Source organism: Macrobrachium nipponense, chromosome 4 (assembly GCF_015104395.2).
Source record: "Macrobrachium nipponense isolate FS-2020 chromosome 4, ASM1510439v2, whole genome shotgun sequence".
Taxonomy (NCBI): Eukaryota; Metazoa; Arthropoda; class Malacostraca; order Decapoda; family Palaemonidae; genus Macrobrachium; species Macrobrachium nipponense.
This window is the reverse complement of record NC_061100.1, coordinates 65607298-65615403: the sequence shown is the minus strand read 5'-3', so window position 1 is coordinate 65615403 and position 8106 is coordinate 65607298. Positions and strand designations below refer to the sequence as shown.

At 40.5% G+C, this 8106-nt stretch overlaps 1 long non-coding RNA gene across 1 annotated transcript; it reads right to left on the bottom strand.

Moving 5' to 3' along the window:
* Positions 1–5480: 5480 nt before the first annotated feature.
* Positions 5481–6110, bottom strand: LOC135211650 (uncharacterized). Its single transcript, XR_010313693.1, has 2 exons — positions 5940–6110; positions 5481–5669 (listed from the first exon to the last, which is right to left on the bottom strand). It is a non-coding gene; the product is annotated as an uncharacterized LOC135211650 (long non-coding RNA).
* Between the last annotated feature and the right edge of the window lie 1996 nt (positions 6111–8106).

Sequence of the window (8106 nt, the reverse complement as noted above, 5' to 3'; positions counted from 1 at the left end):
GTGGTCTGAAAAAAGCTCGTCTCTTTTTGCTGGGCTTCCCTAACCTACTTCTGGTAACAGACCATCGCCATTGGTTAAGTTGTTTGGCGATCAGGAGTTGAAGCACATTGAGAATCCAAGATTTTTCCGCTAACGTTGTCCCTTATCATACGCTTAGCAGAGCGCACAGCCGCCTCAGCTCGCCCATTCGATTGGGGGTATTATGCTGACGAGATACGCAATTGCACCATGATCTTTGATGAAGTCACACCATTGCCAAAGTGCAACAGTTCCAGCTACCCAGTTAATCTGTCTGCATATGCTCAATAGCATTTATTATCTAACTGAAAGAAATCTGCTACAGTTTTCTGAAATGGATAGACTGGCAGTTGGATGGGAATGAATGGTTCTCATTGTTGGGATGGCGAATTCTCATTGCACGTCGTACATTTAGACCTCTGAAACATTACATCTGCTTCCATCCCAAGTCAATACACGGATTGTCGTGCCCTACGCAACATTGAGTCAGCGCCTCGGTGGCCTGAGTGTAGGTTAAGTGCCACAGTTTCCCTCAGAGCTTGGGCACTTCCAAATGTATGTGCCCCCTCGTCGAAAGCATAAGTGACCATTCTATTGATATAAATAAGGTGTTCCCTTACCTGGAAATATGACTTTAATGTAGGCTCCACCATATTCCTACTTTCTGACCAGTTGATGTCTCTTACCCTTTTCAATAACAACTGATAATCATCATCTTTGCTAGCAATTTTCTCAACTTCTTCACCGTCAATTACTATGATGTCACTATCCACGTCACAAAATGACGCGATCAGTGCAGCACACGTTATCCCGCTTACCTCTTCTGCATCATCCTTGTCTATCTTGTTAGGTGATGCCTTTAGACTTGGGTAACGGGACAAGGTATCAGCGGCAGTATTTCTTTTACCTGCCACGTATTTGACTGCGAATTTATACTGAATTTTTTTTCTTTCAAGCGGAAAATCTTGGATTCTCAATGTGCTTCAACTCCTGATCGCCAAACAACTTAACCAACGGGCGATGGTCTGTTACCAGAAGTAGGTTAGGGAAGCCCAGCAAAAGAGACGAGCTTTTTTCAGACCACAGCCACTGCCTCCCCCTCGATAGGGGCGTAGTTCAATTCCTCTTTTGGAAGGTGCGTGCTGCCACACAAAGGCTAGCTTCTAGCCCCATTGACAACAGAAAGGTACATCATTACATATGCAAGAACAATATTGCTGTAACACGACAAATTCCATCCGCTCTTTACTCCAGTCATAACAATGGTTGGTCTTGTCTTATCATAATAATGCAGACCCTCAGATATTAATCTACACAACTCATTTTTAGCATATTCAAATTTAGGAATCAAATTTTCATACCAGTACATTTTTTTGTCTGGTCCCCTTTTTCAATAATTCCCGAAATGGTGCCATGACAGGAGCCATTGTAACCAAGGGATCCAGCTGATTGACCAGCCCACACGACGACCGAATGTTGGATATGGTAGGCTGATCAGGCATTGGGAACTTCTTTATAGCAGCCATTTTGTCTTCCGAAGGCACATATTTGTCCCGCCCAACATTATAACCCACAAAATTCACATCCCTCTGACAAAACTAGAATTTATGTGGGTTCAGAGTTACACCATTCCTCTCACATGCTATCAATAAATCAAAAGTATGCCAAAAATCTTCTTCTATACAAGAATCATGCAATAATATATCATCAATACATTTAAATCTCCTCGGTATATCCACAATTACATCATCAAATCTTTTGGTGTATGCGTCTGGGGCAGCGCAGTGCCCCATGGGTGTGCGTCAATACTGATACCTCCCCCAAGGGGTTATAATGCTTCGACCATAGTCTTAAACGTGTGCACCAGGACACTTGACACAATATCAGATGGTGCAAGCATATGATACGTTTCCCTTTAACAGCAAGCATTGAGTTTTTGAAAATCAACGGTCTTCTTTGGGGTGCCATCCTTTTTGCCTTACACCATCATGCGGGCATACCACTCAGTTACCTCCCCAGTAGGGACAGGTTGCAAGATACCTGCTAGGACATCCTCGTCTATCTACTTTTTTACATCTTTCTCCCAATGCTTAGGGATAGTAATTGGTGAATGGTAAGCGTGCTGCACCGCACCTGGCAGCAGGTGTATGTGGTGCGGTTTGCCGCTCAATATGGGAATGGATCTTCTATTCACATTGAATGTTGTACCTGAGAAACAATTTCTTTCCCATGAATATTCAAAGCTGTGTGATTCGGGAAATTAGGATCCACCAACCCTAATGATTTGCATGCACTTCATGACAGAATCAGCATACGTGTCCCATTTACAAAATACATACGCTCACTTGTTGACTTGCTGCCGCACTTGATGTTAACCTGACAATACCCCCATTACACTCATCAGACTTCCTGCTGCATGTTGTAGCTTAACTTCCACTTTATTTAGATTTTTTTTACAGCAATTCCCAGGTTCTGTCCCTGGACTGACCCAGCAATGCATGCTTCAGTCCCGGTATCAGCTACAGCTTCTAATTTGCAAATATTATTACTTTTAACACACAAGACTGTAACATCCAGGTCGGTTGTGTGCATGACGCAGCGCCAACACTTAATGCCTCTCGATCAGACCTGCCATCCTCTGACATCGTTTTCGTCATACCCTCTCGTCTGCTGCTGATTCTGCTCACAGCAATGGTGCCAATCTTACCATCTGATGCACCCTTGCTAGATGTATGATTCTTGCTCCTATAGCAACGATTGGCAAAGTGTCCTGTTTTTCCACAGTGAAAACATTCCGCAGCACTAGCCCCTCAGGTGTGCAATCCTGCAAAACTCACATTTCACTCTTCCCTTGGAGCTCGATTTTGCCACATCTTCCTTCTTTTCTGATGATTTGTTTTCACTGCCGCTACTTCTTCCAATGGGGACACCGATTCCTCCTCCCTATCGGTGCCCCCCTCGTTGAACTCTCTTCGCTCCCCTCTTTGTGTGGGGTCCCTGCATTCCCGTACTGCCTCCTCGAATGCCTCGCACTTTGCCATAATTGCACTCACAGAGTTGTACTTTTCAAAGTTTTCTAAAATATCCTGTTTTAACTTTCGATTCCGTATGCCACTCACAATTTTACCTGCCAGCACATATTCACATAAATCCTCTCTGCAATTAGGGCACGCAAATGCACACTCGAGGACCTCCCGCTGACACCTGTGGATGTATTCCTTTGCCGTTTCTTCTTCTCTCTGTCTTCCTGTGAAGAACTTATCCCACACAACCGCTCTGTTCACTGTCTTTGTGGTTATTTTTCTCAGGGCATCAAAGGCGTTCTCTACCCCTCGGGCACCCCAAGTGGCTGAAGAGAATTGGGCACCTATTGCATTTTGCAGTTTGTCTTCGCATGGTAGCCTGATATTCATTATTGCCTCATCACAGGAAAATTTGCTGATTCTTACCCAATCTTCCGTAGACCGCTTCCAGCGCCTAAAATCCTCTGCTGACATCACATACATGCAATTTTGGGGGGAAATATGCTTGCTGTTCCCCCTGCCAAGTGCTGAATTATTCCAACCTGTTCGTATGGCAGTACCTAATGCCTGAACTAATGTGTTCAGATCCACTGTTGTGCCATCACCGTTGCCGCTTCTGTCATCTCCAGTCTTATTAATCTAGGGTGCTCTTCAGTGATCTACAAAATCCCGACATACTGCGTAGGTAATACTCCGTCACTGCGCCATATAGGATACACTATGGGCAGGGTAAGTAATAAGCACTATTCCCGTGTTGGTGGTTTATTACAGAGGTGTCTTAATCCTAAGGCGGGTGCAAGGCAAACCAAGGTCTTGGTGTGACGGGGTTAGGTAATGTGTTGTTAACCATAGACATAACAACACTCAGTTCATTACGTAGTATTACTGATACCAGTAGCATGATACATACTTATCCTACACTTTCCAAATCATCTTTTGATGATGCTCATGAACAGAAGAGAGTAAATGGAAAGGAAAGGTCCATCCAAAGGGCCTTCCACAAAGCTAAAAAAAAAAATAGTTTTCACGTCAATACTACAATTGAACTGTAGAGGTCTTGAGGCTCGAAGCAAAAAGCTGAAAGTACTGCTCCGTGACCATAATCCAGGCACTGTGTGTCTCCAGGAAACTAAGCTTGGAAGCACACAATATAATCCTGGATTAAATTACATCATATATAATTCTCTGCCACTAATAGGAGATAGAGGTAAGGGAGCTACTGCAATTATTGCGCATAAGTCATTGCAACACTCCTTGCTATCAATTAATACTGCTCTCCAAGCTGTAGCAGTAACTCTCATTTTAGACTAGCAGATTCAGTCTGCTCCATCTACCTTCCTCCTGATTTGGATTTCACTTATAATGATATTCATTTACTGATCAATCAGCTTCCTACTCCATTCTTCCTCCTTGGAGATTTTAATGCTCACAATCCCATTTGGGGTGGGAACATGGCAGATGCAAAGGTTAGGATGTTAGAGGGTATTATGGAAGGTCATGATATCACTCTACTTAATGATGGAGCCATGACGTATCATAATAACTACTCCAACACCTACTCGGCTATTGATCTGAGCATTTACTCATCTAATATTTATATTGGTTATGAATGGTCAGTTAATGAATATTCAAATGGGAGTGACCACTTCCCAATTCATATAAAATCGGTCAAGATTCGGCCATCTGAGTTGCCTCCTAAATGGAAGGTAGCTGAAGCCGACCAGAAGAAATTAAGTGAGTCTGCTCTCATGGAGAAGAATGTAAAATCATTTCCATCCATTTTCAGAGCCATATAATTATTTTAATGACACTACCATCAACAGTGTAATTGCCTCTATTCCAACAATGAAAGGAAAGCCCTCTAGACAAGCAGCTCCTTGGTGGAACAAAAGATCACTAGAAAATGTTATAAAAAGTATAAGAGGAGTGAAACTGCACAAGCCAAAGTCATTTACCAACGTGCTGTTGTGGCCAAGCAAAATAGATATTAGGAGAACATTTCTCGAGGATATTGAGTAGTGAGAAACTATTCTCGAGAGTTCCAAGATATTAGAAATGCCCAGATTCCTCTTGATTTAAGTGAAAATAATTTTAAACCATACAATTCAAAATTTTCACTGTAGGAACTCAAAGATGCCTTGCAGAATACCGAAGCATTAGGCCCTGGTAAAGATAAAATACTTCATAAAATGCTGAAACATTTCCCAGAAAAGTGAAAGAAAGTTTTTTCTAGTAGATATAATAAACGAAATCTGGGAAACTGGTATTATTCCTAAGAGCTGGAAATTATCATTAATCATCCCTATGGAGAAACCAAACAAGGATCCCTCTTTAACCAACAGCTACAGACCAGTAGCTCTCACCAGTTGTGTTGAACTGAATTTTTAAAGTAGACACACCAAAATACTCGTAAACTATAGGCACCAAGGAAACACAAAACATAGTTAACCAGTATATTAACAATATACCAACATACACCGAGAAATTTCCCTCAAGTAAACAGGAACACCTAATAAAACTCAAGAGGCTCTCGTTACATTAACTGTCTGTGGTCCTGAAGAATTTACGACGACTAGCGATGTACGATGTAGCGGATATACAATGTGTCTAATTCAGTTCTGTAATCATCTGAAATTATGATAGGTCATCGTTAAACACGGAAAGCATAATGAAAACAATACTACGTCTTAAACTGCCTATCAATCTATAAACAGTAAACTATCAACGTTTAGGTGTTTCTTGAGTACTAGATGCCAAGACACAAGACACGTAAATTTTGATGCAGTTTGATGATTACTTTAATTTAAGACAAGCAAGGCCTTACTTATAGAATCACTTCAATAAGGCTGGAATTTACAAAGGGCTTAACCAATGACCCGCTTTCAGGTTGACCCTTACCTGTAATGAATTCCAGAGCGGCGGTTGGTTTTATTAAGAGGTTATGTTCAGGCTCTTGATCACGACTCATTCCAAGACGATGACGAGCGTTGTAGAACTTCTTCGAACAGACGGCGGCACAAGGTAGACACTGTAGCACACTCCCCAGGAATAAGGTTTACACCACGATCATTGCTGGTATGTCAGGTTTATAAAAATGCGTATGAAAATCAGCTCCTTCCAGGTCCTATTAATAGAAGGAAAGATTAAAACTCTTGCAGGTGGTTTGCGTCCGAGTCGAAGACAACTGGCTGCCAGACTGCAGCTGCTCACTCCGTCTTAACCGAAGTAAACTTTTTTGCCCGATAAACTACGGTTAACAGGTGCAAGGGTCTATTTGAAATGGGTCAAGGGGTAATTATATAAGTGACAAGTACTTAACAAAATTAGTAATTTACATATCTTATGTCTTAACATATGAAATATATATTAATACTGCATATAGTAAAATAGATTTCCTTTAGTCCACCACCAGCGATGCAATTTTTTTCTCTAAAACAAAAAAATTGCATCTTAGAAAATAAAATATACTAATACTTCAATCAGTCAAAATATCCCATGTTTTCTGCTCACTAACTATAGCAGCCTTTCTTTTTACACGGGGAGTAACCTTTGATAATGGTCGAACTGAATCATCATCAGTCCGAAATTTCTTGATCATCCGATCTTTCGAGAAAGGAATCAGTGTTGTAATATGTCTTTTAACAACTTCTCTAGAAGAACCCTTTTGTATCATTGCTCCTGTAACCTCACCGTTACTGTTGAATTGCAATTCTTTAACCAAACCCATAGGATAATTGTTAGGTTTAGTGTGTATCTCTTTCAGTAGGACAATATCCCCAATTTTAATACTCCTCTGTGTAATAGGCTTGTATCTATCCTTTTTATCAACAGCTTGGTTAATAAGTGTACCCATAAACTAGGAATGATAATTAGATAAGAGATTATTTCTGGTTTTCTTTGATTTTATATATTCATCCTTAACCTGTTGGGGATTTACACAAGGTTGCCAGTCAGGATCCTCATCTGGTATGCCCTGTAATTCTGGAATGAGATTAAGGAAGTCAGTTCATAGCCTTAACCAACTTTTTCGGGTGTAATTGGTTCAGGTACAAAGTCTAAATCTGCCTCTCTAAGGGATTCCTTAAATGCTATTGGTCGCCTATTAACAAGGTGAACAGTGTGACAAACAATAAATTCAAAGTCTTCATGAGATAAACAAGGTGTTTTTTATACTTCCAAACAACAATCTCTTAACCAGTTTGACACAAACTTCAACCAGAGATCCAAGCTTACTGCATCCTTTAAAGTATTGCTGAAACTGCAAAGGGCGAACATTATTCTCTTCAAAATATAACCGAGTTGCATGATCACTTAAATGTTTTTGCATCACATTACCCCCGCTATAATTTGTCCCCATATCACTAACGCATAGTTCAGGGATTCCGTAATCAAAACAGTGCAGCTAAAAGGATCGTAGAAATTCCTTTACACTAAATCATTGCAGATTTTAAGATTCACACCCCTACTCCAAGTACATGCAATGCATAATAACCACATTTTTTGAGTTTCATTATTCTTTCTAACATTGAAAGGACCCATATGATCAATGAATACATTTGCAAATGGCTTTGAATGGTAGATTAGACCCGAATTCCCTATATGAATACTGACTTAGTTTGAAAGTTCTTTTATTAAAACGCCTACAATGCACACATTATTTTAATGCTTGTTTGATTGTTGAAAAATGTCTTGGCATATGAAATTGTTGGCGAATTTCAGCCAGAACTGAATAACATCCTGAAATGAACATCCAAAATAATTAGCTTCGTCAAAACACTGTCTCTTGGCAGTAAAATAGGGAAACCATTATTAGTACCAAACCATTTCCTAAATTTGCCTTTAACCCTAAGAATACCGTTTTCATCCATGAAAATATTAAGCTGAGTAATGAGGTTAGGAATGGCCTTCAGATTAAAACGATTCTTACTCTGAAAATAAGCAAAGCGATCTGGAAACCACCTCCTTTGCTCAGTTGAAATAACTCTTACTTGCTTCTGCAAAGAGATTAGGGTTAGTGTCAGATGAGGGTTGATACCTATACCTGCCTTAGCTTTCCAGTTTCTCA